This window comes from Thermobia domestica, chromosome 8 (genome assembly GCF_964235325.1).
Source record: "Thermobia domestica chromosome 8, izTheDome1.hap1.1, whole genome shotgun sequence".
In the NCBI taxonomy this organism is placed as follows: domain Eukaryota; kingdom Metazoa; phylum Arthropoda; class Insecta; order Zygentoma; family Lepismatidae; genus Thermobia; species Thermobia domestica.
Window position 1 is genome coordinate 276,666,702 of NC_137461.1, and position 23,986 is coordinate 276,690,687.

Here is a 23,986-nt window from a genome sequence, read left to right on the forward strand (position 1 = left end):
ATAAAACGGCAAATTATGGTTTAGCCCCTCCCTTTATCATATCCTGGATCCGCCACTATATATATATATATATATATATATATATATATATATATATATATATATATATACTTCATTTATATTTGTTATGATTTTCCTCAGACAAAGCTTTCACGAGATCATGTCGGATGGTTTATCCAAATAGTCCATTCCTAACATTTCCCTCCGTTGTTTTAAGCTGTTCATTTCTAATTTTCTCTTTTTTCACAATTGGTATCAGTTTGTTAAATCTGTCTTCCTCTCTTCCGTCCATTAAAATAATATTTATGTTTATAAATCTTAAAACATCTCCAAAGCAAAGGTCACGTGCAGAGCGAAACACTAAGATAAAACATTACACGGTTAGTCGCGGGCGGTGAAAGCACCGTAGAATCACTAAACAATTACTAGTAGTTAAACTAAACTATGGGTAATGGAGTGATTGAGTAGGAAAGTTCGGGAAGGTGAGGGGGAAGATAAACTAGACGTAGGAGTCTGTCGGACAAACAGAATGGACACACGGTCAAAAATAATTTTCCTGTGGTGCTTTTGACCGCAGATGAACTGAAAGTTTGACGTCCCATGCTTATGTCTGCTAGGTAAAGGAGACGCTGATAATGAAAAATGAATGAAATTATGGAACGAAAAAAGTGGGAGTAAACAGTTGAAGATTGAGAATACCCACGCACACGCTGTTTCTCCACCAGAAATCTTACTTCTTCCAAGCTGGGATTGAACCAATTACTCCATGCACATTAGTTGAACGCTTTACCAATAAGCCACCGCGGCTCTATGAAAAATACAACCATATTTATTCTCTGTCTCTCTCTCTCTGTGTGTGTGTGTATATATATGGGAATAGGTAATACTTATGGTTTCAAGTTGGTATTTAAGTCAGAACTCTGTTCTTAACGAGTTTAGTTGATTTGGGGTTTAAAGTCCCTTTCAACAGCAAGACTATATGAGACGTGGACGTATTGATTAACGTAACAACACTACCACGTGAACTCCCGCCGGGTGGTGATGATGATGATTTTGAGTTTAACGTCCCGGTAAGCAGCAAGCCTATATGAGACATGTACCTACTGATTAACAAGTAATCCGAACCACATGATCTCCCACTGAGAATTAAACCCGCGTACGCTAAAAGCGCGTACGACAACTCCCGCCGGGAATTGAAATCTGTTCTCATTGTAAGAATTTTAACATTTCTTATTTTACTGTCTTCGTATAATTTGATGGACATGACGAATAAATACGACTGAGCTTTGAAACGTGACATTTCATCTGATTTTCTTTTTCCAAGCACTTGAAAATAGAACTTTATACTTAAAAAAAAGCTTTATATTTAAGAAAATAAAAATTACTGCACTCATTCTCGAACCGCCGCCCGTTGTTTCTAGAACTTCAACAGCAATGTGATACACGCTTGACCCCAGAGGCAACTCACGAAATGCGTTGTGATATAAGCAATAGAATCTCTCTAAGCGAAGGTTTACATTTGGGGTTTTAAATAGACATTTTCTGTGTTTTTTCAGTAATTTCCACTTAGGATATTGATTGATGTCCCATATTCGAACTTTGCGTGAAGTGTGAATTGCATGTTCATCTGAAAAATACATTTTCCTTTCTTTTAAGTTTACTCATTTGTGAGTGTTCGTAATACCTGTGCACTGTATGGAGTCATTTTCCATAAAATTTTCCTCGGAATATTCTTCGCGTAATTATCTGAGAGACTAAACTTTAATAACAATCAAAGTTTTTTGCTTATAATTTTCTTATCTTGCTTTATTTTTTCTCAAAAATCATAAATAATTATTCATTACTACACTGCTTTGTAAAGGAAATCACAAACAAGCGATAATATATTAAGAAAACTGAGTTATTAATGAAAATGTGGAACTTACAGTATATGCAAACTTTTTATTGAAGATGGCGATACTTCTTTTAAAATAAGCAGATCCAAATTCATTTTATACTTACAATCTTTACAACATAAAATTCTTTGCTTCTTTTTGTGGTGATACATTTTTTTACTTAATTTTCGCTTACAAGAACTCACGCTATTTAAAAAGTTGTTTCGCAAGTAATCTGTTGGATGTTTCCGGTCCTTTGTTTTCTCTTCTGTTTATTTTAACTGTTTCAGAGAGGCGTTTCAATCAAATATCATGTAATATATTTCTCTATACAAAATCAGATTTACCTAGAAAATTAACTTTCTCACTTAAACTATTTATACTATTTAACAAAATATTCATACTAAATATATAACCTTCCTCTATCTATCTTCATTTCATTCCACGGAAATCGAATAGTATAGGAAATACAAAATACCTAACTAACTAACTCTAGGCCTATGGAACCCGGAGGTTTAATGCCGCGTTTACAAAAGCTCTCCACTGACTTCTGTCCTTAACTAACTGCATCCAGTTTCTACTTTGTATTCCAATCTCTGCGAGATCCATCTTAATATTATCCTGCCATCTGCGCCTAGGTCTTCCTAGTGGTCGTTTCCCGATTGGTCTTCCAGTCAAGACTTTGAAAGTGTTTCTACTTTCTTCCATTCTAGCTACATGACCCGCCCACCTAAGCCTCCTAGACTTGACGACCCTAACAATGTTGGGTGAACCATATAAATTATGTAGTTCCTCGTTATGAAGTTTCCGCCATTCCCCATTCCCGTTCCTCTTGGGTCCGAATATTCGTCTCAGGATCTTGTTCTCAAATACTTTCAGTCTATGTTCTTCACTCAGAGTAAGTGACCATGTTTCGCAGCCATACAGAACAACAGGCATGATTATCGTTTTATATATTTTAAGCTTCAAATTTCTCGACAGAATTCACGCCGACAAGATATTTTGAACCAAATAGTAACACGAATTTCCTGCTTTTAGTCGACATTTAATTTCTACGTCAATATGATTTTTGTCTGTTAATATTGATCCTAGATATTTGAAACTATCCACTTTATCAAAAGTATTATTTAATATTTTAACGCATTTATAATTTGCTGTATTACGGTCCCGACGCACTTCCCGCATATGCCATAACCTGGTGAATACCGTTCAAATGTAAGCCCTGGTTACTATCTTTGATTTTCCTTATAGCGTATTCTACAACGAAGTTAAATAATAATGGCGACAACGCATCTCCCTGCTTCAGTCCATTTTCGACGTGAAAGCTCGTGGACAAAAAATTTCCTACCCGGACTTTACTTTGGGATTCATTTAAACATATCTTAATTAAACTAATTAGCTTTCTCGGTATTCCAAGTTCTGTAAGAACGTTGTATAATGTTTCTCTCCTAACCGAGTCGTACGCCTTTCTAAAATCAATAAATAGTTTATGTACCGGGGTATTGTATTACCACGTTTTTTTTTCGAGTATTTGGCGAATGGTAAACATTTGGTCGACAGATGATCGATTTTGTCTGATTCCACACTGATAATCTCCAATAATTTCATCTCCGTATGGGGTCAGTCTTGCTAATAGAATATTTGAAAAAAAAATTATAGGATATTGACAGAAGAGAAATGCCTCGATAATTATTACAGTTAGTTTTGTCGCCTTTCTTGTAAATTGGAACAATGATTGATTCTTTCCACTCTTGTGGCAATTCTTCCTTGTTCCAGATAAGGAGAATGAGTTTGTGTATCTTGTTCCACAAGTTTTCGCCTCCAGCTAAATTAACTCAGCCGGAATTTCATCTACACCCGGAGATTTGTGTTTCTTTAATTTCTTTATAGCGGTTTCTACTTCTATTCTGTTGGGATCTGGAATATACGGTTCTGCGGTGTGTATCTCCTTTTCTCCACGCACACTACTTTTTGGTAGCGTGTTAAGAAAATCGTCAAAGAAATCTTTCCATCCATTTAAGTTGCTATCCGTGTCAGTGAGAACTGTACCGTCAGGTTTATTTAATAAATAAGCACAAAGTTTATAACCTTTATAAAATTCGTTGATTCGCTTATACATGTCCCTGATGTTTTTATTTTTACTATTATCCTCAAGTTCCTTAATTTTAGCTTTCAGAAAATAGCGTTTCTTTGTTCTGAAAATTTTGGAAGTTTCCCGCCTGATATCTGCGAAATTTTGTGTAGTTATTTCATTCGGGTTTTGTAGCCAGCGTAATTTTGCCTGTTTTCTCTTCTCTGCTAGTTTTATGCATTCCTGTTCGAAACATAGTTTGTTCCTATGTATTTCCGCGTGTCCCAATTTTTCTTTTGCTGAAATTGTAATGCTATCTCTAATTTCAATTCAGGTATCCTCAACGCTAGTGCACTCCGAATCTTCTAAAGCGAAGAATCTATTTGAAATTTCAATAGTGTGTTTCAATCTGAAATTTCTCTCTTGCCTGGCTCTCTTCTAATTTATTTAAATTGAAACTCTCCGTTTTCGGACAATGAATATTACCTTTATTCAACAATAACCTCTTTCATATTATCGCTGCTACCAGGTAGTGGTCAGTGTCACAATCAGCCCCTCTAAAAGACCGGACATCAATTATGCTAGATTGCCTTCTTCTATCTACTAAAACGTGATCAATTTGATTATGTGTTTCACCGTCTGGTGATGTCCAAGTGTATTTATGAACGTCGCGATTTGGGAATTTTGTACTCTTCACGATTAGGTTTTTGGATGTTGCAAAGTTCACGAGTCTAACACCGTTGTCATTACTTTCCTTATGCAGACTTGCGTTCCCTATAATCGGTTTGAAAATATCCTCTAGTCCTACCTTCTCATTTAAATCTCCAATTGATTACATGAATACTTTATTTCATGATTACATTTCATGTATTCGAGACAACATATTACAAGAAAGACAGGAAGTGAGGGAAACAACACATTATTGACTTTGTAAGCAGCACTCTAAATTGAAAATATATAATTGAGCAATCTAGGTTGTCCTGGTTAAGAATTAAATCATCGCTGAATAGTGAGAACACAAAAAAGATAGAGTTAAGTTATGCCTGACCAGGGTTCCACACAAATAATTTAAGATTACAGTAAAATAAATTTTAGTAAACCAATGCTTCAAACTTAAACATATGAAGGGAACAAAAACACCTTGCGATCAGGAAAATCTGTGCATTAATCTGGTGACGTCTGGATTAAGACACAAAAAGTAGGAAACATCGTGCAACGCACATAGAATGTTTCTGTAAGAAAAATAGGTATCCAAGTGTGTAGGGAATATACTAAAGGTTGTAGTATTTGTGTACTGAAAGGCGTATGAAATGCATGGAAAGGAGATCGTTAAATATTTCAAATGTTAATTGAAACCAATGACTCAACGTACTAGAAGCACGCTTTTTAACGCTAACCAGGAGCGGCTCAAAACCAAGAGAAAAGAGATGAAATTTAAAGTTAATGTTGGGTTTGTCGGTGGATGCATTAAAATAATACCTAAGGTACCTATTTGTTCTAAAGTGAGTTCAATTATGTATATGTCCTTAGAATTAAGTGACAAGAGCAGAAAAATCTACTCACTCACAATAAAGAATGTTCCATTATGTGAACGCCATGTTAACAATAGTAGCTTGAAGATGGGTACGAAACTTATTGGTTATATCGGAAATGATTGCCGAAAGGGACAGTTTTCAGCAGCATACGGAAAATACGGAGATTTCATCTAGCAGGTTATGTATCATAATGTGACACCTATTTTTTCCTGTACAGTTACGTCGTTGTCAATCTATTCTCGTTTCACAATTCATGTATAAATCTTTTTCCATATTCCGTCTGTATAATAATAGCGTTTATATCTAAAGTATTTTGGAAGAACGGTTTGCATATGGCAGAGAAAGGCAGCGCCTCTACTTTAGAGTAATTTGGAATTTATGCTAAGTATAAAATACAGGGAATAGTACAACATTTTTACGTAATCTGAATATATCTCAACTTCCAATCAATGGGTACAACCCGTTCCGTGCAGGAATATGTTAAGTCTTGATCTCTCCCTTGGCTCTATATTGCTAAGTGCAAGAAGCTAGTTTTATGCTACTGTTACATAAATTACATTAACCAACATTACATTAACCGGAAGAACTAGAAATAAACCACTTTTGCCGTATTTCTTGTAGTAATAAGCGATTGATGAAAGCCATTGTGAACAATGAGAATTAATAATTATTAAAGAATATTCTACTGAGAATGTAAACTAAGTTCCGAACTATAAAACAAACATTAAGGTGTTGGTGAATCATTAAGGAGTCTCCAATATTCTCAAAGCAATTACTCATTTACCTGACAGAACTCACTCATGGCTAAACGATTAGCGCACGCGCCTTAGGCGTGGGAGATTCAGGTTCGATTATCGTTGGGAGCTCTTGTGCTTCGGATTACTCGGTAATCAGAAGGTCCACGTCTCGTATAGGCTCGCTGCTGAAAGGGACGCTAAATTAAAATCAACGGAAATCATTTACGTGACAACAAAATCAATAATTTGTAAGCTGGACATGAGTAAATATGTCTGTTTTTAATAACGAAATAAGTTTTAGAATATTTCTTCTGAAAATATAGAGAATTATATTAACTAATACAGATTTCATATCTATCGGAGATATATTTGACAATAAGAGGCGTACAGCATGCAATAATCAATCCATCATTATTAGATAATAAAGTTTGTAATAAAATGATGACGTGCGCTTTGCTTCAACTTTTGTTATTTCTATTGCTACACATACTGGTATGTTTATAACTTGACGGTTTGACATTTCGTGACTAACATTTGAAACGCAATACGGAATATTGATACTCATTAAAGCTATTTACGAAAATAGTAAATAGCTATTGTGTAATTTATTTGTGCAACCACGGCAACTAGCCAGTCAACAATCCATTAAACATACGTCGTTGCTAAGAAACGTTTCATTTATAATGGTGGATACGGCCTATAGTAGCAAAGTCGTGATGTATTTATGACAAAATTGTATCTGAAAATTAGTCCAATATTATGAGTTCAATTATTTATTACCTGCGCAAAAGAGAAAACCAGAAGTCGGAAACTAGCTGGCGTTGGTTACTAAAGCCATGTGTAATGAAGCAAGATTCAGAAACAGAGAATAAGAAACCTTACCACGTACGAAATAATTACTTTCGAAAAACAATTAAGCACATAATTCAAACTTACGTTCTTATTGACCTAAAATGTCTTATAGTCCTCTGCATGGACTAGGGGTAGGATGGAAACAGGAACGCGGATTGGAGGAGTCTTGGAAACTTAGTACATGGTGAAAACGTGGTTGCTATTGTAAGTATTCAATGCTCCAAGATTTTTTTTAAAGGAGAGCTGTTTCAAATAATAAGTATAAAAGAACCAGAGAATTTTGAATTTATCTTATATATATAAAACAAATCTGTTAGTTAGCTTTAGAGGATATTCAATTCTGTAGAATGCCATAAACCATGTTGAGCAGGAGTTAGTGATTATCTCGAATGATGTCATTGAAGCTACATACAGGTACTTAAATGGGAGATTAATTATTAAACTGTGACGTAAGATGCTTTATATCTGGACGTAATTAATATTAGTGCAATGCACGGCATCCATAACGTTTTAGCAGTTTTTCCAGTTTTTGACCATTCCTTCATTTAATGAATGAGTTTATTTACTTGTTGAAATACATGCTTGTCTTACGTATCGAAAATAGTGCAATCAACACTTCAACTCAATGATACATTTCTTGGCAATCTATAAAGTGTAATAGCATATGTTATATCAGTAGTCCAGAACCCAATATATGGTCCCACACAAAGAGTATAGGTGCACAGAATTTTATTTAAGGAATGTGTTTTAGGGAAATACTTGATTATTTTTTTCTTGGATAGACATTCACGTTTTGGGACGTTTTCCCAGTAGACGCAATTTTGGAAAATCAAATTTTGAAACGTGGGTTAGAATGATCATCTTAATGTCAAAATATATGTTTCCGAGGAGGTAGAATACGAAAATGATATTAATTTGGCAGTAAAAGAAGTGTTTTTTTTAATATCCGTCATTTCCCAATATGGCGGACATGAAACATGAAAGTTAAAAGTAGGCACGGAATGGTCATCTTGGTGTCAAAATATGTTTTCGTGCCTCTAGAATACGAAGAAAATATTATTTTGACAGTGAGAGAGGTAGCTTTTAAAATATCCGATATTTCTCAAACTGGCGGAACCAAAAGCTAAAAAAATTAAAAACTTACTCTTTGTAGTCTCTAATTACACTGATCGTAGTCTCTAGTTATATATTTATGAGACTCACAAATTTAAACACAAAGTTTTTCTGTTCACATGAAAAGTATTTTTCTCATTTTCGCTACTTAGGAATGACAGGTAGGATAAATAGAATGTAGAAAATTCACAGACAATGCTCATAATTACGGTGTAAATATCTTTTTGGGGGAAAATAATACAAAATCGACAATTTTTTCGTGTCAATATTTTTGTACTATATGCATTACACTCGAGATACTCATATAAAAAATTAAAAATTTCGGCTTCACTACAATAGTAATGATTGTGACTAAATTGAGTATATCAAATAGAGAACATAAAAAGTGTTTTTTTCCAAAGGAATTAGCTTAGTGTATTCAATCTTTTTTCAAGTTCTACATGTTGTTTTTAAATAAAATTGGTTGACAAAATATTTTAACGTGTACAATAATATACAAAGTTATATATTGTTTAATAGGATCACTTATCATTTTTAATTACTCTTAGTTTCACCATTTTCAATAGAATTTCGTATGTTACAAATATGACTTTATTATTTAAAATTTGTCTTCAATACATTGCCATGAATATCACTAATAAATTATTACAGTGAATTTTCACATTGTTTGTTAGAGCACTGTACAAAATAATCTAGTTTCCTGCATTTATAAATAAACCAAGAAGGTCCTTTCGCTTCTTCACCTACCACCTTCAAACATCGATAAGTCACCTAAGAATTACCTCGAAGATAAAAAATAATCCCCGTCAGTATCGACGACCTTCGGCCAACGTTCTGAAGGCCATGGATTCCATTGCGGTAGAAGTTAGTGGGCTGTGAAACGAAGAAGGTATCAAGTGCATTTGGCACCTCTACTAGGGATTTGAACTTGCGTCCTCTAAGGCGATTGCCTATGGAATGGAACAGTTGTTTCCCATTCGAGGCATAGAATTGTGTCCCGGGTTATCCTAGCCCCATGGGGCTTAGCATTGTCCTGTAACAGCAGAACCCCTTTGCGATTCAGATGTGCTGAGTTTTGAGTTCTTCTTATAAACGGGTCAACTGCTGACAGTACATAGTTGCATTGATGCTCTTATCAGCTGGTAGCAGTTCCTGATGCACGATGCCGCAATCAGTCCACCAAACATGCACGAGAGCCTTCTTGAGATGCAGTGCTGGTTTCGAACCGGTTCATGGGAAGCTAACCAATGACGGCGCCGTAGAGCTTCGTACAGGGCCCACTTCTCATCGCATGTGATCACCCGGTCTAGAAATGGCTCCTTCCTCAAACTAGACAGCAAAGAAGCACATATGTCTGCTCGCGTTGCCTTCTGGCCCGAAGTCAAATCATGTGGGACCCATCGACCCAACTTCTTAGGTTTCCTAAGCTGATGGAGGTGATGCTGAATGTTTTCTCCACTACACTGAATTGTAGTGCAGTTACTCACATGTCTGGCCACTGTTCGCCTCAATTGCTGCCTAAAGATCTTCATTTTGCACATGTGTTGGTCTGTCTGCACGTGGTGGGTCTTCGAGTGTTTTGTCACCGTCTTTAAACTTATTAAACCACCGCTGCACTCTCCGCGTAGTCACGGCACACTTATCAAAGGTTGGCACATCTGGCGAACCGCTTCAGTGACGTTTGACCCCACTTTGAACTCGTATAGCATACACGCCCTTATGCTACTCTATAGAGGACCCATGTTCACTCTGTCCCTACGCAAAAACACGGTGTAACTTTACTGTCACAAGCAGGTATGTTGGATATACTCACACCAACAAACGACATTTGCCCTATCTCAATTCGCATTCAACGCACGGTGTGAGAGCCAACTGAACGCAGACTTCCAATAAAACCGACTGAACTTTCTTGGTTATTTTTATACATGCCTTAGTTTTGCATGTTTTGCATCCACACATTCTTACAACGTTATCTTGCAAATGATTGAGAAATGTTGAGAATGCTTTTTCCTACCCATAGTCAACAAGATTTAATGTTGCCTTATTTTGAGATAGTAGAGTAAGAAGTGTCTTATGCATAGAATTGCTCTTTGAATGTGCTCTAATATTGAATATGATGTTCGTGGGAGTATATCAAATAATATCTGATGTAGGATATATAAAACAAATCTGAGACCATCAACTTCTTCAACGTTTGCATTTGGTGAGCAATCTTCTTAAAGATAGTTTGCACTTTAGAAATCTTTTCTTGTGATAAATAATCATTTTCAGCAAACTGCACCAGATACCCCACTGGTTCTGCTTTAAAAGCTGCTTTTTACTATGCAAATCTTACCTAAAGCATTTTCAGCAGTTAAAATATGGAATTTATTAATAACAGGGGCGCAGTGGCTCAGTGGTAGAATGTTCACATCCGGTGTATGGGATCCCTGGTTCAATCCCAGCTTGCACCAAGTGAACTTTGTATTGGACAAACACCGTGTGTGTGTGTGTATTTCCTTGGGGTTCTCCCGTTTCCTCACACCTTCTTTATTCCACTATTACATTCATTTCTATCATCACCGCCTTCTTTAGCCTAGCCGGCAAAGGTTTCATTCTTTTAAATAATGGCAATACATAGTTGAGGTCCAAGCCTATGTAGGAATTTATGTAACGGAATGAATCTTTTCTTATTTCCACTTCCAAATGTTGCCCACACTTCATCAACATATTTGCTAAAGAAAGTCATCATGTGTCTGAGTAACAATTTTATATTGTCTGTCTTATTGGACAAAATGACACGTTTTTACCTTGCCAAATACCCCAATACACATGCCGCACAATTCGATAATCTGCCTCTTCAATGCTACTATTTAATTCCTTTATATTCTGGTTGTCATTCACGGTTAGAACAGCAGAATAAACTTTGTCATCAACCACACTTCCACTTAGAATTACAGGTATTTCAGATTCTTTGAATAATGACGGAATGAATTGGCGGGCAAATCATTCAAGATTTCTTTTGTTTTGAGATGATGCCCAGAATTTCTCAAACTCTTGTATTATAAAAAGTGCTTGCTAGTTCAACGGTTCCACAATGTCCTTGTCTTCTAAGTCTTCGTTGACGGATTATTCAATATAACTATCGAATTTGAAATGTATTTCGTCATCCAAGCATATTTACTTGGAGTTGTCAAATGTTGTGTGAGACGATATTTTATGATTTCGAATTTGAGACTTGAAATCGACTAGTACTGCAGTTTTCACTGTTTCAGGATGCTGATTAAATTTGTAATCATTCACTGTTATATTTTTCTCAAGTTTGAAAATTAAAGTATGTTTGGTAGCTTTTGTTATAGGATCATCTTCAAACAGACGATTAGATGCTAAAATATATTTGAGAGATTTTCCTTTTTTTCGTGCAATCTCAAGAGTCTTTTGTGCCTGTGAAACCTGTTTGCATGTAACATTTACTGTACGTGGTAGGGTTGCTTCAGAACCTGGGCAACAGGAAGAAGGCGCTTTTATCTTTGGTATTTTGTCACCAAAATTCTTGGCTTTCAATATATATCTTTCGTTTTGTAACCATTGATAATGCTGATAAAATTCTCAAATATATTATGACTCTTTTCATTCTAATCAGCACACTGTATAGCGAATATGACAAACATACGTTACATATGGACAGAACAACTTTGTATTTGAATTTGTGAGCCTCATATATATATAATTCAAGACTAAGATCAGTAAATGACAAGTAAATTTTTATTTATCTTCTAGTTTTTGGTTCTGCCGTTATGAAATACGTCGGATATTTTAAAGGCTACTTCTCTGATTGACAAAATAAAATTTTCTTCCTATTCTACAGCCTCAGAAACATATATTTCGACACCAAGATGACTATTCTGTGCCTACTTTTAACTTTCATGTTTAATGTCCGCCAATTTGGAAAATGGCTGATATTTTTTTAAAAAAAATACTTCTGTGACTACCAACTAATATTTTTCTCGTATACTACAGCCCCGGAAGCATATACTTCAACATGAAGAAGATTATTCTAACCAGGGGTAAAGGTGGATCTGAAAAGGTATGGGGACGCATGACGTCACGCAGTCACCCGCACCTATCTTTGCCCATTGTATTATTTTTAGGAAGTAGGGAATGTCACATATATCTTCTGGAAGTAAGGGGATGCCGTCCTCGGCGTTCCCCCGCACTTTTACCCCTGATTCTAAGCTATATTTTAAAATTTCATTTTCCATGTCCGCCATTTTAAGAAATCGCGTCTACTGGGAAGACGTCCGAAAATTGGAATGTCTAGCCAAGGAAAAAGTACCTGGTGTATCCCTAAAAGACATTCCATAGATGAAATTCTCTGCACATATATTTTTACTGGACGATATCGTAGACCCAGGACCAGATTGCTGCATATGGTTTTCTTAGTGTTATAGTGCTCACTGAAAATAATGAACCCTGGAACCCTGCTGTAATTTAATGTCTATATCAGATTCAATATTCTATATTTTTGTAACATTTAAACAAATGTTTAACATAATGAGTTGCGAGTATGCACAATTGAGGAGTTCTCAAAAAATGTGCCTATACGCAAAAGGATTATTTTGAGAAAAATGCAAGTGAAAGATTGTATTGCTTTTACTCAATAGGCTTTTGAAATGAAACAGAAAGTGCTAAAGTACTGGTATATTTAGCACTCACAGAAATTATGTACCAAATATGTTTTCGGATACATACACAATTTCAATAGATAAAAAAACAATTAATACCTTACCCAATAGGCCCTTTTGCTAAAGAATTCAAGATGCCGTGCAATAAAGTCAAAATAAACTGAAACAAGATAGTAAAAGGCTAAATACGATTTGTTGAAACATATTACAAACCCAGTCTAAATGTGTTGGTGACAAAAAAATCTTCAACATCTGATTTGAAAAAAATTCCAACTCTAGCTCTGCCTCATTGCTACGTATACGGTTCTCAACTTTGACGTTTTCATTTCTGTACCTCGCGTTCTATGCTCAATTTCTTCTTGGGATTCAGTTCGCGTCTATTCATTTCTTCAGCACTAACCACTACCAACAGCACTAAACTCGTATAGGAACACCAATATATTTCCAGCAATGCTACCAACATGCTCAGGATCCAAATGTTAGTACAGCAACGGTAAAACAAATACACGCATAACCTTGCAAAATGTTGCCGGATAAAAGCAAATTTTCAGCAGTTGTTGAGCTAACAATAATTGTTCACTTAAGCCGATCTTCGGTAAAGAGCGTATGAACTTGTAGGCCATTTTTCCGGAGAATGCCTCCATTGCTATTTTATTCTGAATATCCTTGATGATTATGCAGGCAGCTAAATATACTTATTCTCATATTTAAGAATCGGTGAACGTGCGAAATTGATTTTTCTGTGTGAAATAAAGGTGCAGTTTGTAAATTTTGTGTTGTGAATGAATCATTTGAAAAAGGAAAAGAAACTATTTTGCGCCATGGAAATTGGTACTATCAGCTACAATTACGAAACATGGAACATATTCTTTTCTATTGTTTAATTACCTATGATTGTTTCACAAGTCTTGTTTATTTATTTTTCACAGAAATTTGAAGAGGTATCTCAAAACCCACTGTTAGGATGGCGTTAACATCTGCTTCGGAAGAAAACTATCTCATCATGCATCTTGCCTTTTATGCATAGAAACCAAAACAACTACTTAAGTTTCAAATCAGGTAAGTAAGGTAAATAATTCATTAATTTTGTATTTTTCTTATGAATAATCAACATGTTATGCCGCTGACTGGAATAGTGTGTTGCTGTGGTGAGTCACTATTCTACTATAGAAGTTTGTTAATAAACAATAAGTTGATGATTCCTGGTAAACAAATAGTTGTATATTGCTCATCCTACACAATCCTTTAATATTTTAAAGCTATGTTTGTCCCATTTTCGTCATAACAGAAGAAACAAACAGACATTTGCTTCACAGCTCAATCGAAAGACCAAACTTTAGCCTCGATGAACCAATAGATTTATGTATAATGTGTGGTTTGTATGAATAAATCAAAGAATTATTACCTTTAAATAATATATAAGATACGTGTCTATGTTTTGATAGGTTGTCAAGTTGTGGAATTGCTTACATGTTTACATTTAGGTACCATAACAAAATCAAATACGTTCCAGTAATATATGCGTTCAACAACGCCTAAAATCTTATGATCTATCAATCACACCAAGCTCAGCATTAATGTTTCGTTAAAGACCAGACGTGAATGAACAGTCTTATTGAAACTTATTTTTAATTAATGTATGACTCTCAAATTTGGTACACCAATTCTACACAATCCTGTTGAATTGTGCTTTGTCCAAAACAGAAGTCACCTAATGCCGGTTAAGATTTATTTCCTTGAGAAATTACGTTTCAAGTCATAAAGAAATATTTTCGAGAAAGAATTGTCAACAAATTTTAACTTTCTATAACTATTTAACCAACTATTAAACACATATGAAAAACAAACGAAAACGCTGAAGAGGTATCAAGTATAATTTATACACAGAAAGATTAGTTTTACTAGTTTTCGCTGAAAGTATGGATTGTTATCTTCAAAATCTCTATGTTGTATATGCTGTTTATTAATTATATGCTCTCTGTTTATGCTGTATATTAATTGCCGAGTTTTAAGAACAACTTTGGAATGAGTTTCATTATAAAAATATTTATATTGTATGTGTAAATCAATTGTCCCCTAGCTTTCTAACCACAAGTAAACAATGTGGTTAATTCTTTTTACTTCTTTATGGATGCAAGGAGTTATAGAAAGCACTACACGTATAGTCCTGTATCCCCGATGTCATATTAAATCAATCTAATTTCGTAAACAATTTTGAATAACTCCATTGGTTTACTCTCACAATCGGAAAGACTGATGGCGTGCTGTAATCGTAAAAGTTTAATTGATGTCAAATCTATCCACAAATTCTTGCTGAGTTTTAAGCTTAAGTGCGCCTAATCTGTCTAAGGCAATCTGACATGATGACCTAAATAACTGTATGATTCCATACCATACGTTATTGATTGTGGTTGCACGTCTTGAGTACTGCGTGTTTTAATCTTTCTTAAGCGTAGACAACCTGTTAGCACAAGTTCTGTCAGTATGTAGTTTATAATGGTATAAGGTAAATGTACCTAACAGTATCGTCTCCATTGGATTATACAATCAAAATGTTTGTACCATGCAATGAAATTCTATCTCTGCGTCTTTTCTGCACTTGATAAGAGACACATTATTTTCACTTCCATTGAATACTCCACTTAAGCGTGGACATGAGAATCTTGTTAAATGCAGCTGAGTAAAATATTATTCATGAAAAGTGTTCAGCTCCTAATATAGGTGCATATAAACATATTTTTTCCTAGGAATAGGGTATGTACAAAGTCACTTACATACTTTCTAATACTGGTGATTCTGATATAATTAACAATTTATAATGGTGTACTACAATGGCTGACATTCCAATTTTAGGTAATGTAACATAATTCATCAAGGGACGAATTATGAATCGGCCAGTGAGCTTAGAATAATAAAATACCCAAATGCCCACTACACAATCTTATTTGATACTCTCGGGTATAAAATTTGGTAATACAAATAAAGGTGAAATGCGGATGTTGGAGGAACTCTCATCCAATATCTTACCTTACACACGTTGTTTAAATTTCATATTAAAATACTAATTTCCATATACGTAATGCAATTCGAATGATCTCCTACAACTAATCTTTCTCAAACTAAAGAAATGACGTGGGTTATATACTAGACTGAAATAAAATTTTTAGGAATTTAAACGAACCTTCTTTATAATAATGAATCGTATCAATTGAATACAAAATAGATGTATACAATTCTCAATAATATAGATATATTATTAGGGTATAAGTAATGTTATTGCAAAACAACTATTTTAGTTATACTTCTGAAATTAATTTCAATAATTATAATGTGAACTAACCACATACAATGATACCTATCTTATGCTATATAGCCTCATTATTTGAAACAACTAGTAGTCAGAATTGCACTTATTGAGAAGATTAAATACAATATTAGAAAGTAAGTCTTTAACTTACCTAATAGATTGCATAGGCTAAGTTACGAACAGCAATTCTCCGTTACATAGGACTCCACATTTATGCCTAGGTACATCTTTGAATAGCATAATAGTTTGCCGAAGTGGGAGAGTAATTCCATACTTAACTCGTAGATTGCGGAAATAGCAATATTAACGAAACACTCACAGATAATCGGTATAATTACTGAATTCACTTCATAACCCACACGAACAGTCCACTCACGGAAAAATTCAATCCAATCAATAGATTGTCAAAATGGAAATATTGATGAACTAACCAAAAATTTTAAGAAAGTAGTTCCACGGACAGTCCATTATAGTGTAATTTAACACCATTTAGATTTCGGATAGCACTATATCTTTATATCGGTAATCATTGCCACAATACGATTTTTCTTCCATAACTTTAATAAATTCGTGGTTCACTTCAATGTAACTATAATCCTATCCGAACTCATAGGTGAAGTCTTAGCCGTTCCCAATTTCACGCTTGTATGGCCGGGCAAACTCTAGCGCGCTTCCTCCTTTCTGCCTAGTTCGGCATTCCACCACCTATACAAGTGGCGCTCTAAGTACTATTAAGATTGATAGCGCGCTAGCCTCCAGATAAGTCAAAAATAAACAATATTATTTATACGCAGAAGTTAAGTAATTTCCTCTCCACCTAAATGCTTTTTTAATATCTCTCTTCTTTTACATTGTTATTTAACGAGAAATCGTTACACACATCCCCCACTTCGGAAAAAAAATTCTGTATATTTTTTTTACAAGGTTATCCAAATCGTACAAATTTTCCCAAAACTTGCTATCAAAAACTTTACGTTTTCATACATAGTCCATTTATGTCAAGCGTCAATGTTACTTGCAAACAGAACTAACATTTCACTACGTACCAGAACGAAACAAAATATAAGCCAGAACTAAAACAAAACTAAACGAAACGAAAAACTAAGAAACTAAAACAAACAATAACTCAAAATACCCCAAAACTACACACACATACACACAAAAGTTAGTCATTACAGTCAAACGTCAACTGGCAATGTACGTCCTTGTAATTTTTATAGACGTACCAATAATCAATCAATAGCAAATACACTTTTCAAGATAAATATACCTAATATATCTTAGCAAGTTATTATGACATTATAAATAAATATATATATATATAAACATATTAAAATGCAAACACTATTTAATGTACCTAGGATTTTAAATAACATTTTAAACATTCATCCAGATTATACATATTCAAGATAGATTTACATATTTAATAATGTTTATTTACATATATATAAATATATCAATAATACAAAAAAATATAAATATACATACAGTAACAGTATAATTTTAATTTCAGAAATATTTATAAACATGACGATGAATGTTACGATTATGGGAGTCCTGTCAATGCCTCCATGTACAGAGCCTATGTTGTCCAGTGATGTAGTACTCCAACGTATATATACATCCATTTAGTGATACAAATTCCATAGTTAGACCAATAACAATGATGAATTATAGGTACCTATAATTGAAAATACTTTAGTATATTCACCATATACAGACATGAAATACTCATTTCACTGGTGAAATATTATTATAAATGACATAACATGAAATGACAAATAAGAATAACCATTAGGAATATGCAAAGATAACCTTCAAACAATATAGAAATAAATCCACATGAAAACCATAATTTACTTAAAACAGCATGTTAATTATCTCGAATACGAGGTTCACGAAAAGGCTTGGTCATGGATACATGAGCCTTTCTGACATCTTTTTGGTCATTAATAGATTGTAATTGAACAGTGTTGGTATTTAAAAGTTTTATTACCTGATAAGGACCTATCCAACGGTAACACAAGCTTTTAGTGATTTTATCCGCCAAGGAAGACTGGAATTGTGATTTTATTAGGACCTTATCACCTACTTGATAGGATGTTGGCACGCGATGTTTGTCATACAACTTCTTTTTCCTTTTCCAAGCTAGTTCCATATTTTTCAGAGCATTTTTCCAAAGCTCAGGATCCCTCTGACGAACATCTAATAGATCCACCTTCCATTTTACGTCTAGAGGGTCATTTACCGAGAAGGTAAAGGTTAAATCCATAGGACTAGCTTTATGATCTGAATGAACTGAAGAATTTAAAGAGAATTCTATTTCATGGATTCCCTTATCCCATTGCTGTTGTTTTTCCGCAAAATATGCTTTTAAACTATCTTTAATTATGCGAATATATCGTTCGCTGGCGTTACTCCCACTATGATATGGAGATATCCGAATATCTCGAATACCATTGGCATACAGGAAATCCTTAAATTTGGCACTTACAAACACCGAGTGGTTATCATGACATAATGCATGTATGAACCCATGCCGACACATTAGTTTATACAACTTGTTTATTATTGTTTGACTCGATAAGGTTCTAAAAGGTTCTAAGTAAGTCATCTTAGTGAAAGAATCAACGACTATTAAACAGTATTTCCCTGAACTGGAATTTACCATTGGTCCAATTATATCACAGGCCCATCTTCCATTGGGGGATTTTTCATAGGTAGATACCAATTGACCCATAACTCTTTGATTATTACTCTTTGATTTTTGGCATTCAATGCAGGAAGTTATAAAATCTCTTATTTCAGGAATCATGCCTTCCCACGTATACCGAGCACAGATTTTGGCTGCACATTTGGCAAATCCTAAATGAGCAACAGGCAATATATAAGAATGGTAAAATTCAATGATATTTTTAGAAAGATTCTTAGGCAAACAAATTTTATAAGGATTATTCCTTGCCCGAGTCCTTTTACACAATATACCTTTTACCATTTTATAACCTGGTACGTCTTCATTATTATCCAATCGATCTATGATTGCCTTCAACACCTGATCGTTTTTCTGATGATCAGATATTGAAACTTGGGCAAAAGGCATATTCCATAAGTTGATCATGATCATGTTTATAATTTCCTCATCATGGGATGGATCTACTTGAAATTCTTCATATTCGTCTGTGTTATGTAACCTTGACAAAAAATCGGCTGGAACATTTAATGCCGATGGAACATATTTGACAGTAAAATTGAATTCAAAGAGTTTATATAGTAAGCTACCGTACCTTTTCACTCTTTTTAAGTTACGCAAAGCATATGCAAGACCAAGATTATCTATTCTTAATTCAAATGGTGCATGCAGAAACGTTCGAAAGCGTTGCATAGTCTCAACTGCTGCCATTAGTTCGAGAACAAATATAGGTTTATTTACATCGTATTTTCGTAATTTTCTACTAAAGAAACTAACAGGAATCAATTTCCCATCTTTATCTTCCTGTGAAATCGCTCCACCAATTGAGTGATTCGACGAATCTGATGATATTATAAATTTCTTATTTAGGTCAGGCAATTTCAGAACAACATGGCTTTCAAACATATCTTTGATTTTTTGGAGAGCATTTCTCTGTTCTTCTTTCCATTCAAATGGAACTTTAGGCGAACGGAGTCAAGATATTGGCTCAACAATTTCTTGGAAACCAGGTATATATCTAGCATAGTACTGTAAAAAGGAACACAAAGACAGAACTCCTTTTCTATTTTTTGGAGCTGGAAGCTTCCGAATCACTTCCAATCTTGCTGGGTCTAAATACATTTTCCCATCTTCTATTATCTGACCTAAATATGAAATTTTTCTCTGGAACAAACAACATTTATCTATTGAAAGTGTGAGACCATTGTCTTCCAACTTTTTAAAGACCATACTCAATGTCTGTTTATGGCTATTTATATCCGGACTGGATATCACTAGATCATCAGCATACCAACTCACTCCATGATCTTTGAGAGGGTATAAGATGTCAGTGATCAATTTACTAAGTAAAAATGATCCCGAAGCAATTCCAAAGGGGACATACTTGAATTCAAAAAGTCCTCTATGTGTCAAAAATGCGGTATACCGATAAGACTCCTCACTAAGTTTAATAGTATGATAAGCTTTTTTCAAATCTAAGCGTGATAGCACTACTCCGTCTGCCAACTCAGCCAGAACGTCTTCAATACGAGGAGTGTACTGAGTGTTTACCACTAACTGCTTATTAAGATCAGTATAATTTATAACCAACCTTCGAGATCCATCTTTATTTCCAACCAGAAAACATGGAAATGCAAAATCACTTTCACTAGGTTGGATAATTTTTTGTTCAAGTAAAGAATCGAGAATTTTATCTAATTCTTTTTGTGCCATTCTAGACATTGGGTATGCCTTATGTCTTATAGGAGTTTGATCCTTTAACAAAATTTGATATTCATAGTTAGGTATTTCTCCTATATTATTAGAAAATACAGAAGGAAATTCTATACTTAACTTATCTACAAACGACTGCAACTCAGGATCTTGTACCAAGAACATTGGGTCTACAGCCAAAGATAGTTGCTCAACATCCTTGTGAACAATCTGGTATAACATTGGCTTGACTAAGGCTTCATCAGCTACCTCACATATGTCAAGGGTAGGATCCACTGGATGAGGGATGTGGTGAAGACTCTGCGCATTGGCTGCTTTCGTTCCAATATTGGATTGAAAGCCATTATCTGATTGTCCTTGGACACCTGTATCACCATCCATCTCGATGTTGGGACACCCTTCATCAGCTTTCTCTGATTCAAACACTTCAGTCTTCAATTGTGATCTGTAAAACTCCCCAGACTGATTAATATGATTACTAAACTCATTATGTCTAAAACCATCTGACTTATTTTCCATAAACCGAAACTTGTCCGATGAATGAACCAAGGCACGAAAATTAAAAGATTGATTATTATCCAGTGGTTGATTAAATTCAAATGAACTGGCACCACTGTTATATTCTAATTTAGGACGACACTTCACATGTAATTCATCACCACTCTTACTAACATGTGAGTTAGCACCACTGCTAGAGTCCAAAAGTTCACCATGGCTAGATGATTTTGGCCTAGGGAAATCCTTATTTCCATCTGAGGTTTTAATGGAACAACCGAGTTCATTTGATGCACTATTTATCAATGATGAGGATGAACTGGCAACACTGGACAGCTGAGAACAACTATTATTAGGTTGGAGTTTATTTAGACCCTGGGTCGTTACACTTCCTGTTAAAGGTTTTAGATCAGACTGATTCGGACCAGATAATGTATCATCAATTATTTTACTAGATTTGGCAACACTGGATAATCGTGAGTTCGAACCTCCTTGAACTTGCTTATCTAGAACTATGAAGTTTAGTTTCGAGTCCAAAGAGTGATAAGAAACATGATTATTTTCCTTATAATCATCTTTGGGAAAACTATGAGAATTGGCAACATTGCACCTACCCAGTGTGCAATAATTGTTTTTAGGAGGGTTAGATCTGGTGTGGTTTGGTAACGAATTGAAATCCTGGCTAAGTTCTTTACCCTTGCATTTATAGGATGCTTTTAGATTATTATGGGAAGTGCCAACACCGATCTCCTGGTATTGTGAATATACTCTAAGTCCACCTAAACTTCCAGAAAACTTCGGAATATTCGAAGAATTCCTCGAAATAGCGTATTTATTTGTGATAAGAGAGTTATTTCTATTTGTCGGAATATTATTACCAATGGCAACACTGTCACCAGGGGGTAATTCACTAACACACATTGGTAAAGGATGATGCATTGGATTACCTAGGTTCGCAGATTCCCTTTGAGTTCTATTTTCACCAATTTTATTATCACCACAATTATTTTTTATAGGGGTAGATACGGTGGCAACACTGTTATATGCAGGAAGGGAGTGAACCCCATGTTCCGAAATGTGGTAGTCAGAATTTATCTGACCAGTAAATTTCACTGAAGTAGCAAAATTTTTAGGTTGCTCCTCAAGTTGACCACTATTTAATGTTTTTGGAGAGGTGGCAACACTGGAAACCTGATCGTATGTCTGAACAATATCCTCTGATGCAACTACCGCCTCACCTAAACTATTATATCTTCTTTGTCTTCTCCATTTACATTTTCTTCCTCTGTCTGAAGACTTGGCAACACTGGAAAACTCGTCAGGTTGGATACCGGATGATGTCACATTTAACTGATTACTCTCCCCTTTTAATATCTTAGAAGAATACTGAGAGCCTGTCAGCTTACTGAAAGATGAATTAGGAATATCTGTCGTAGTTCGATGAATCATCTTCCTAAGATGGGATGCTGGTTGTATAATTTCTCCAGGATGGTCATCTCGACAAGTTCCAATAACCGTTGTTCTGTGATTAGATGAAGTATACATCTTTCTTTTCTTCCGTCGACCCAACCTCTGAGGACTTTTCATCAAGCCAGTGGCAACACTGCGTGTAGACGTTTCAGAACCTCCATCTACTACGAGATACTCAGGACCAGCTGTTCCCTTGGACGTAGGTGCACGAAAACCATTGGTTAGAGTCGAAGGTGTGGTACCGAGACTATTCTCCCTTTGAGAAGAACCCAACACAGCATCAGCAACTGGTTGAAGAATCCATTCTTGACCGGAAATAACTCCATCACTCAAGAAGAGATTCGAAATGGCAACCGAATCTTGAGGATAACATGATCTCCTTGACGACGACTCTATCCCCTTTTGCGACCTTGAATCCCGATAGGAATCTATTGACGTGGGATTATTATAATACAACGGCACCCTTACCTTTTCCAGGCCAAGATACAGAAAATTATTAGTAATATCTATCTGAACGTGCAAATATTTTAAGTGATTTACACCAATAATGAAAATTGGTTTTAAATCAGGCACTAAATAAAATTTTAAACGATAGACTCTCTGTTTGAACCGTAACGGAAGAATGACTGACTGTGACAATTGTATTTTAAAATTGCCAACACCAACTCCAGAAAAATTATCAGTTTTAACTTCTACTGCTTTCTTGAGGGATTTGTTCCACAACGTGAAACACTCCAGATTAATTAATGAACAACTCGCACAGGAGTCAATAGCACCAATAATATCTTGTCCTAAAATATACACTTTAACTAAAGCTGCAACTAAAGATTTATGTTCTTCAGATCCTGTAGATAGTGTCTTATCACATTTCGAACGCACCTGACTAAGGTCATTTTGCGTAAGCGGAGTTTGAACCTGAGACCCCCTTAGACTTGGACTCGATCCCGGTTCCCCAACGACAAAAGTACTATTATTTATATATTTTAAGTTTCTATTTTGTCGACTCAAACCACATTGACTCCTCTGTGCCTTATTGGAGGAAGTATTTGAAACATAGTTTGATACAGACACACGACCGGAATCGAACCGTGGCCTTCCACCTGAGAAGTTACGAGAAACACTTGACACTAATCGAGTCTTTTGGCTAGTATTTTTGACTGCAGCAGTGTACATATCAACATTTCTACTGTGTAACGCATATACTTTGAGTTCACTCACTAGTGCAGACAAATTCTCCGGCACTGAGTGTCTAAAAATTTCAAAACGTACTTGTGGGTTCAATCCTCTCATGATAATGTCCTTCACTCTATGATCCTCTAATCTCCCATGTGTTAAACAATAACTGTCCATCACTTTATTTACATAGTCTATCAAAGACTCATTTGGATCTTGAATACAATATACGTACTGATCAAATATTATCTTTTTCCCAATAGAGGTGATGACATTTTCAAACACCCTGTATG